Below are 11087 nucleotides of genomic sequence, written 5' to 3'. Positions count from 1 at the left end.
TCAACAACACTTTCCCCTCCTTAACACTAATATTCATGTTTACACTTATAGAGCGATTGCAAGGAAAATATACATTTTTAAAAAATACAAATGATCTATACATCTATGTGGTCTTTTTGGAGATATCCTGAACTTTTTTTACCAATTTACAAAAAATTCTTCAAGTATACCATTAACTTGCATATGAAATATTACATTCTTATGGGGAAAACAATCATTTTAAAATTATGTAATGTTTAAGCAGTTTTTCGACAATATATCCAGCAGGGGGGCCTAAAGATCCATTAATTTCTTCTGTATGTGACAAACTGCTCGTTTCACAACTTTTGTGATAGATTTTGTGAATATATATATTTTATAAAATAGATTTTTGTTGTTGTTTTTTATGTGGTTCGGAGTGCCTATTTTTACAAATTGCCATTGAAATTTGACTCAAAATGTCACATAAAACAAACGTACAAAGATTTTAGATGTATATCAGTATGCGTATGTGCATTTTGTTGTGCTACTAAAACAACTTTAATAACTTCTAGCAGAAATCGTAACAATCTGCACACACCTTACATTAAACATGTTTTAGTCAAACCGCTGTATAATATAATTAGCTGTATCATGCATATTTCCAGTTACTTTTATGGTAATAATAAACTTACTTTTCGTCTGTCACTTATCTCATCAGTTCAAACATGTGTTCATGGTATTAGCACAGCAACCCACTGATGTCCAGCATGTGTTGTGCTTGATTTACGTATGCTCAGGACGCGTCGGTGATTCGGGAATTCAGTGCTGCGCATGCTCAGTATCATCAAACGCAGTACATCTCTCAAAACATTTGTTTTAACCCCATGCACAAGAGCTGAATGTGTATATGGCACACGTGCAATCATGATCTGTATTTACAAATTCATCCAGTAAAAACTTTCATAGAAACTACCAATAAACATCGTTTGTTCAAATAACCTACAATTTGAATGAGAAAGCTGCTGACTGTGCCGGACCGTGAGAAGCTCTATCGACAAGTCCATTAAAAATTGCCGTTTAAAAAAACTTACACCAGAGGGACAGTTGTGACATTTTAAACCAGCCCCTGAAAAGTTAAAAACACGAAGTCTTTGTAAATTCCATGAACAAACTCTCGACTGACTTTCCCATTGTAAAGATTTTGTTTATTGAATGTTCACTAAACATTACATAAAAGAAAACATACAAGTAACATTACATAACATAGGCCTATATAACAGGGGGAGACGCATAACAGACCTTACTAAATTAACATACACAGCTTACACAGAGAATAAATAAATAAATAAAACCATTGTAAAGATACTGGCATGTCTCTGTGCTTTTATATTTGCACATTGAAAACTGTCGCCTCCGATCAACAACACGAAATTATTGAATATATCTTCATATATCAAGCCACTTCTTAATTTCATCCTCACACTGGTTTATACATGACAGCTAGGTGTAGTAAATATTAACTGTTTAAATCTTTCTTTTTTTTACGTGCTCCCACACTACACTACCGGCTTGCTATTAAAACGAAAGTCTCAACAGCGACCTCTAGTCACAGAATTCGGCACAACGCCGGAAAGGAAATATGTCACATCACTTACTTCCTCGTTCGAGAAACAGATAATAGCCTACTGTACTGTTGGGGAGAGCTTTAATGAATGGTTGATACGTTGGATACATTACTATCTCTTATTTCGAACCCGAATGACTGTCGAGCACATCTGAAAGTGAGTATTTTATGGACAATTGCTGTCTCGAGACACAAATTGCTTTAAACGTTTCAGTCCAATCTCGTATTGATTCAACTGGTTCATGAACCGGTTCAAAAGAACGATTTGTTCACAAACCGGGCATCAGTGCAGATGGCGAAAGGTCGGAAGACCAAATCATATACAGCGAGGAAATGTTTTGCGTGTTGTTGTTTTGCGTTGCCCAGCCTGGATTAGCACACAACGCGCCCGATTCGCGAACTGTCTCCTTTGAACTGATTCGTTTGGATGAACGGTTGAAACAACAGATCTTCCTGCTGAAAACCCCAACTAAGACCAGCATAAGATGGTAAGCCTGGTTTTAGCTGGTATTGCTTGTGTAGCAAGTTGGTCTAGCGGTGTTTGGGTCACTCTTTAAGCTGGTCTATCTGTGTTTTGGTCACATTTTAAGCTGGAGTTAGCTAACTGGTCAGGCTGGAAGACCAGCTTTGCCAGGCTAGGAGGACCATCTTAAACCAGCTACTGCCACCCTAAACCAGCTACCAGCTTATGCTGGTCTTAGCTTGATTTTCCATTAGGGCTATTCAACACTGAACTCACGAGACGCCACTGTTAGCCCAATTCGTCAATCACAGCAGCACCTCAGAAATGAGAATGTAGCCTAAATGTGCTTCAGGAGTGTTTATGGATTTGCCCTAAATAACAGTCTAAACAAAACAAGAAATAGGTGTTTACTATTTCATGATGATTAAATAATTTATTACTACTAAAGAAGGATTTTATCTTACAAAGCAATAAAAGCCATGGTTATAAAAACAAAGCAAAGAAGAAATGATGACAGCAGAGTGTCAGGTAATAACTGTGTCTGATAAATGCAATGCATGGTGTGAAGGAGGTTGTAAAGCTCATCAGAAAGACAAGTCTTTTTGTTAATACTTCGGCTTAAATAGTGACAATTTTACTTTTAAAAAAGTGCTAATGCTGAGGACATTTTGATTATTATGTACAAGAAAATTGCCCAAACATATCGGGCAAGAAAATCAGCATCATATATCGGCCATCGGCTACTCTGATTTCTAAATATCAGCATTAGCCAGAGAAAAAAACATATTGGTCAACTTCTACTAATTTGTGTTACAATAGTTGAGACTAGGGATGCACCGATACCATCGGTATCGGGCCCGATACCAAAATCATGTACTTGTACTCGTACTCGTAAAAATACCCAGATACCAAAGGCCGATACCTCATGTGACAAACTTTATGACAAATTTTATTGTCTTGTTTGTGATTTCTTTAGCACTTTGAAAACTTTGTGACAGGCAGGTAAAATCTACATGCACTAACGTCCTTGGTTTTGTTATTGGACACTGTGAAATTTTGGCTTTGAAAATTTGCGATGATAAGCACATAAGAATGATTTGTTTTTTCATAAAATGAGTTGAACTTGTTAAAAATAAAGATGCTGATATGCTCATTAGTCTCATTGTGTTGTTCTTAGAAAATTGCCACATGAAAAAAGCAGTACAACAAGCATCGGTATCGGCAAGTACCAGGGAAAAAATATCGGTTCTCGATTCTTAAAAAGTGGTATCGGTGCATCCCTAGTTGAGACTATTCTAAACATTAATAGCACACAGTAAATCTCAGCATAACATGAGGGTTAAAGTTAGAAGTAACCCCCCCACCCCAAAAAAAAAAAAATATATATAAGCAGGTCGGTAAATCTTTATCACTCGTAAAAAAACATACTGTTATGTGTGTGACAGTAAATGGTCTCAAACTGGTAATAGTACGAATGTTTTAATGACAATGTTTACCTGAATGTTTACCTCCCTAACATCTCCAATTCATGCCCACACAGCGAAAGTGATTCACGCCTTCACTGAAGCTCCTCCCACAGCCAATCACCAATAAATTCTGGAGACAAACCAGCAGGAGAAAGAATCAAGCTGAAATCTTCATGACAGACTGTTGTTGGAGTTGATGGGAGAGAAACTTGAGAACATGAGAGATTCAGAATCATGCCCGATGAAAACTGATAGTACAGAGGAACAAAGAGGTTGGTTTCTGTTTTTCAATCTTCATTATTGACGGCTGAGAACTTATAAATCTTTTAAATTCAATAGATTAACCGACTGTGATCAAATTTAAAAAATGAACAGTAATGCATGTTAATAATAATAACCTTGTTTAGCTGTAATGTGCAATAGATTCAGTGGAATTGCATTTATATGCATGGTAAACAACACTTTTATTCAAAGCAACTACTGTGTATCGAGTTATGTGTTTCCTGAAGTTAAACCATGACCTTGGTTAAGAAAGTCCATTTGTCTACCTGAAAGTATATACTGTAGGACCAGGTAGGAATTGATATAAGAATGGCAAAATTAACATTTTACACAGAACAGATACATATTGCTTTTTCAATTATTATTCACTTTGTTCAGTCATCCATGAATTGAGCCTTTTAATAAATGACTGTGTTCATTTAGATACAATGGAAGTTGATGAGAAGCATCCTGATCACATGAGGACTTGCAATAAGAAGACGACGTTCACATGTCAACAGTGTGGAAAGAGTTATACAAATAAATGTAATCTTAAGAGACACATGAAAATTCACACTGGAGAGGAAAATTTGACATGCCAACAGTGTGGAAAAAGTTTTGCGAATAAGATGTACCTTCAGATGCACATGAGAGTGCACACTGGAGATAAACTCTCCACATGCAGCCAGTGTGGAAAGGATTTTATATGTAAAAGAACCCTTAAGGTGCACATGAGAATTCACACGGGAGAAAAACCATTTCAATGCCCTGTTTGTGAAAAGAGTTTTACAGATGAAGGTACCCTTAAGGCCCACAAAAGAATTCACACTGGAGAGAAACCTTTTACATGCCAACAGTGTGGAAAGAGTTTTAAAAACAGAAGTAATCACAGGAGACACATGAAAATTCACACCGGAGAGAAACCGTTCACGTGCCAACAGTGTGGAAGGAGTTTCTCTATTAGTACGCACCTTGTGAGGCATACCAAAGTTCACTGGGGAGAAACCTTTCATGTGCCAACAGTGTGAAAGTGTGTTACAAATACAAGTAATTTCGTGAGGTACGTAAGAGTTCACACTTACGTTTTATTGTGTTATGACAGCTGAAAGTACAATGAGTTCACACTGGAGAAACACCATAGCATTGGGGGGAGAAGGTTTTAGCTTATAAATAAATCTGCAGTATCATATAAAAAGCACAATGAGCATCATCTAATTTTATTTAGAGAGAAAGTTAACTTTTGAGTTGTCATATGTCAACGTTTGTATTTATTCAACTAAACAAATGTAGTGTTCTGAAACTTGGACATAATGCTTAATAAAAAAAATTATTTGATTATTACTGTACATAATTAAATGCTCTACAAGAGATATAACCGTTCTGATCAAGACCATCTTGGATTGCAAATAAATAGTCACCTTTGCATCCTGTATTTGTATTTCAGCATATATTTTTCATCTTGCATCAAAATTGGATTGTATTTAACATATTTGTATGCATTTGAAAATTAGAGATGGGTTCTGTTTTAATGTATCCAAGTGTAACTAAAATAAAAGAGTTTAATATACAGGTTTGTGGCTATTAATTTCTTTTGATTAATTACCCACTTGTAATCTTATGTTCACTGTTCTTTTTTATAAATATAGTATTTTTATTAAATCTATATTCATTGAGTTGAATAGAGAATCGAGTATAAAAACCGAACCTAGAATCGTAAATCGGACCTAGAATCGAAATTGAATCGATTTGATAGCTTGTGAATCGAAATCGAATTGATCTGGAACATCTGAATCGATACCCAGCCCTATTCATGACCTTATATCATTAAAAAAAATTCCCCAAATGCTCACACAAACATCTCGCCTAAATAAATTCTAAATGTTTTCACAAATATGTATATATCAACGTTTTTCATTTAATTTGCATTACATTTATTTATGATTCATTGAATCTGCATATTCCAAATCACCACCAGTGTGGATTGCTTTGAATTTGTGTGTTGTTATTTTTGATTCGAAAGTATCTTTTTTGGACTACATTCTGTTTAGCAAATGGCAGTGAGCTTTTATTCCATCAATCATAACACTTCTTACTGAACTGACTTCAGAGGCACTGAACTGACTTTCTTCCGGTCGCGCCGACGCCTGCAACGATTGTCAATCATTATCATAATGGACCGCGAACTGCTTGTTTTTCAGAGTCATTAATCACCCGAAATAACAATACCAGATGTTGTCTGTTTAGTTAATAGTTTTCAGGGAGATGAATACTGAAGTCGTTTTACATTTGTTTACAATTCCACCTGTATTGATAGACCACACTTGTGAGTTATTGACCACAGCAAAAATATATCTCTGCCTAAAACATTATCTTTTAAAATAAGTTTTCCTGCAAAATGGTACTTTCGCCCCTGCTCTCCCCTAACTTAAAATTAAAGCTGCACAAGAAATTGCTTGCGATTGTCACATGCAGTAAAGCTGGTTCATTGATTAGTAGTAAATCGCCCTCACCTGCTTTCAGAACTGGCTGCCGGTTGCCCTACTTAAAATGTGTAAAATGTTTACTTAAGGGTTGTGAATTTCAGGTCAGACCCAATAAAGAAGGGACTGGAACATCTTTGATGAGTAGATTCTTGGAGAAATCGGCTTTGTGCCACATTAGAGCATTCACTTGTGAAATGTTTAGAACAGATGGCTAAGGATCAAACTAATTGTTGTTAAATTTTAAGAATAAATGAACATTATGGTCTCGTATATTAATGTTTTTCAGAAGCCTGTGCAATGATTTAGTTTCCTGACATCCATCGATTAAACAGCGTTTTGTCGACATGGTGCGATAATCCTTGGGTGTTTGTTTGGCAAAAAGGGAGTGGACGGTGACAGTGCTCAGGGTGGTGACTGAGTCCTGATGTCATGTTTTTACGGAAGTCACAACGGCTTGTGAAAAATCACAACTACTTTAAGCAGGCTAGAACTCATGAAAAAAGTTATCATGAAAAAGCCATGAAATTTTAGATTTGACAATATGGGATCAGATATTTACATAATCGTATGCAATTTGGTTGTTTTGTTGGGTATATTACTGATCATACACTGTGTTAATATTATACTGAATTATTGTTCTGTATAAGGTCATGGTGACATTCAGTTAAAGGTAGGGTTTCACATTTTGAAAAATGCTAACGGTAGCCGCCTAGCAATGAAATCAAGATCCCACCCTCAAGTCAAATCGCCATCCAAAGTCACGCCTCTTTCAAAACACATGAACACGCACAGATCAGATGGCCACATCTCATGTTTCATTCACCAGTGAGAAAACTTTGCAGTACAAAGTGAATACCATTTCCAAATAATCAACATAAACAACTGGTTTACATCAGAATTAGTTTAAGCACACTTTCGGTTGTGTAGACGTAGTAACTATATCGTTACGCTAATCCGTAAACGAACACAAATTTCATAAGCAACACAATGTTTCATCAAAGTAGAATATCTGAATCCATCTCAATACAAACATATCGCGTACCTACCTTACCAAAATAAACAGTGCAACGACTCTTTCAGACCCTTTGCCTCCTGCAGCTGTTTGCATCTCGTGGTAAAGCAGTAAAGTTACCGATGTTAATTTGGGTTTTTGCTCTTTGCTGATCCAGGCAGTTTTTGCTGTTGTTGTTGTTATAAAAGATGTCTTTCGTTTTGTGCCTCTTGTGTAGGTTGTCAATTCAGCAGAAAGTTTGCCATTCTCGCTGTTTACCGACAGGAGGTGAGCGCACGTGAACGCGCCGATGACATATGGTGTCTGCGTGGACTCGCTGCACGGTGGGCATTCAAATTATGCTTACGTATGAGGGACAAAAAAGGCAACGTCCGTTCGGACCGAAATCTATGATTGGTTGAACATTTTTTGATCCTACACCTTTCACAGATGACATGAATTTATACAAATACATTTAAACAACTTAACACAGTGATTACTATTAAAAATGTTTCAGGATCAAATCTGTTACCCTACCTTTAACTTTCGTTTTCTAGTTCAGTTAATCAGCTTATTTTTAAAAGGAGTCCAGCTGCACAAAGTAATAAATAACTGTGGCAGGCCGAGGCCAATGAACAGAGACTCATCTTAGATAAGAAGTGTTTGATGTTAATGATGAAACCAGAGGGGAAAAAGTCTAGTTTTTAAAGGTTTTTTGTAATGAGAGCCATCATGGCTCCCTCTGCTGGCCTTCAGAGGCTTCTCCCTCAGGACTCTCACTCACACAGCTTGCGAAGAATTGTTAGAACTGTCTGCAATGCATTAGTGTTGCACGATGCATCAATACTTCAAAAGTACTGCGATTCTTGGAAATTCAGTTAAATTTAAAAACGTCATGATTCCTAAATTTATTATATCGATACTTCTAAGAATGACCGCGTTCCAGATTTATAAGAAACGCATTTCATGTTCGTGTGTGCAAAGGATGTGTATTTTGTTTGTGAAAATGCCTTGTAAGAAATTATGGACACAAATATAAAGTTAACCACAAATAAATCAGACATGGAAGTACATTATCACAGCTTAAATAACATTAGGTTATTATTTAGGCTCATTATTTCCTATTAATTATGGTAATGTTATGGTTAAGTGAATGTTAGCAATTATCACTATAACCACTGCACTATAGAGATGTTTTTCATATTTTGTTTAAATGTTTAATATATCTGCTTTTCTTATGTTAATTTATTAGTGTGTTATATTATTAGAATGTTGTCCCGGTTTTAAAATAAAGCACAGCAATGAGATTTGAGAGTATCGAAAAGTACCGGGAATCACAATTATTGACCTGGTATCGGTAGTGATGGGAGAAATGAAGCTTTTCGAAGCTTCGAATCAATTGAACCAATTGCTTCGAAAATTGATTCAGTTTTTCGAAGCAGTTCGAAACACCACACACGCTGGCGACCCCTGCTGGTCAAAATTGTGTAAACGCAGATATGTCCAAACATTTTACACTTTTTTTTAACAAAATAACAGCAAGATTTGTATTAAAATATGTTAAAAAAATAATTTAACTTAATTAAAACATAGTTAAAAGTCTATTATGTGTTTTTAGTTGAATTTAGGGCAAACAAATCATTAAAACTAACTACCATTAAATCTGTCTATAAACAAAAAGTAGACAACATGGCAGTGTTATTAGTCAGAAGGATAAATGTTTTATGAACTTTAATAATAAAACTGACAGGAGTTCACCTAAATATATTAGACACTGGTCATGTGATCAACTCCCCCTAGTGGTGAACCATCGGATTTTCGAAACGTTTCGAAAAAGTTATGACGTAATGAAGCCTCGTTTGCTAAAATCATGTGACTTGGGCAAGTTTGAAACAAGCTCCGAACCACTGATTCGAAACAAAAGATTCGTAAATGTTTCGAAGCCTCATGAAGCAGTGCTTCAAAAACGACCATCACTAGGTATCGGTACCAAAACAATAATTTTGGTATCGTGACAACACTAGTCTGCATACAGAGTGTATTATCCTGTCTCTGTTCTGTCGCTTTGTTTTTGACCCGTGCCTGTTTATTGCTTATGATTGTTTGCTGCCTGCCCTGATCTACGCCTGGATATTAGACTACTGATTTGGATTACCATTGCTGGTAATGTTTGCCTGGTTGTTGACCCTTGCCTGTTTGTGGATTACTCTTAATAAAACCTGCATTTGGCTCTAACATGTGTATCACCGTGCATGACATTTTACTTGTTCATTTTACTGTTGTGAAATTGTCTGTAAATGTTGCTGTAGCTCAAGTTCTGTAAACCAAGTTTTGACAATTTGACAATTTCCTTTTGCCATTTATAATGTCAAATCGTGATGCAATTACCAAGGAATTTTTGCCCACGTCTGTTCATTAGTTCTGTTGAGACATTCATCCTCTAGTGAGTAGTCTCCATCATACAACAATTGGGGCTTCAAACAATTCTCATTTTGATGATTTGAATGCTGTGAAGTGAAAGTGAAGCTCTTAACAATTGTTGCTCCACCACATTATTAATGATTTTATATAGGGATTTGCAATCTTTGCTACATGTTCTTCTATTCAGTCAAATCAACCTTGTCATGCCCAAAAAGTAATTTTTGATCAACAGTTTTGTGGTATAGGTGCCTTGCTTATGCCTTCAAATTGGCTGGATCATATTGTCTTATATGCAGTCAATCCTCTGAAGTTTTCAACCTAAGTTTGACAACATTGTAATTTAGCTCCAGAAGCTCTGTGTCTCCCCCTCAGTTAATTAAGTCAATTCTTTTACAATCTCTACAGCATTGTTCAAGTGTGAGATAGCAAATTAATTGGTCATCCACATATTGGAGCAGCGTGTTGTCCAGCATTAGATCTTTCAAATCTGTTTTTAATAATTAATTAAAAACACAAAGCGAATTAGGAAATCTTACAGTAATATATAATAGGTGAGGTAAATGCAAACAAGTGTCTGTATTTCTTGTCCAAATGAATATTAAAGAAAGCACAGCATAAGTCAATTACTCTTCAGGAGGGATACTAACAGTGTGTGTGGATTTGGAACTGCCGCTGGCAATTCTTCAACTACATCATTTATATTTCTCAAATCATGTACAAAGCCACATATTGACGTCAGCTTTAGCTACAGGAAATATTGATGTGTTACAATAGTTTATTGTTTCTACTAAAAACTCATAATGCCTCAATAGTGCTTCTAATACATTCTATTGTCTCCTGTCACAATAGGTATTGTTGTTTTTTATTTTAATTTTGTACAAGTTTTGAAATTTTCTATTAAACTCACATCTGTATCATGCTGAGAACATAAATAAGTTGGAATATTTCTGATATCAAGTCTGCCTGTATTTCTGGACGACTGCCAAAGGCATCTCTATCTTATCAGTTTTGACGCCTCCTGCCAAAACCGTAGTACACACAACTTTGTTGTTTCTACTGTCTTCCGATATTAACAGTATAGAATTTTCTGTGTTTCCCTATTTCCCTATTTTATTTTTCCATTTGAATCAATTTGAATTACTTTTTTCATCATATGGACTAGATGAGGTGCTGAGTCAGAATCCTTTTTTATATGAATTCAAAAGTGTCTATCTGTAAAGCTGTAACTTGGGGCCCTATTGTTATGTGCTGGGAAATCAGGACCGGGATGGGTTGCTGCAGTAAAGACCGTGGTGTCATCATATGGGGTTCTCTCCAGAGTGTTGGCCTGCAGATCCACTGTCCACCACACATCTTCTATTGATGGGTTTGATGGCTGACAAAATCAAGGCTGCCATGTTGCTAAGATGTTTTCAGA

General features: G+C 36.0%; 1 non-coding gene across 1 annotated transcript; it reads left to right on the top strand.

The window, feature by feature from the left end:
• The first annotated feature begins 1578 nt into the window (after positions 1-1578).
• LOC129452324 (uncharacterized) lies at positions 1579-5342 on the top strand. The gene is made up of 3 exons (XR_012358249.1): positions 1579-1742; positions 3589-3786; positions 4220-5342. It is a non-coding gene; the product is annotated as an uncharacterized protein (transcript).
• Positions 5343-11087: the final 5745 nt, after the last annotated feature.

This window comes from Misgurnus anguillicaudatus, chromosome 17, assembly GCF_027580225.2.
Source record: "Misgurnus anguillicaudatus chromosome 17, ASM2758022v2, whole genome shotgun sequence".
Classification (NCBI taxonomy): domain Eukaryota; kingdom Metazoa; phylum Chordata; class Actinopteri; order Cypriniformes; family Cobitidae; genus Misgurnus; species Misgurnus anguillicaudatus.
Note: the sequence above shows the minus strand (reverse complement) of the source record. Positions and strands in the feature narration are given on the sequence as shown.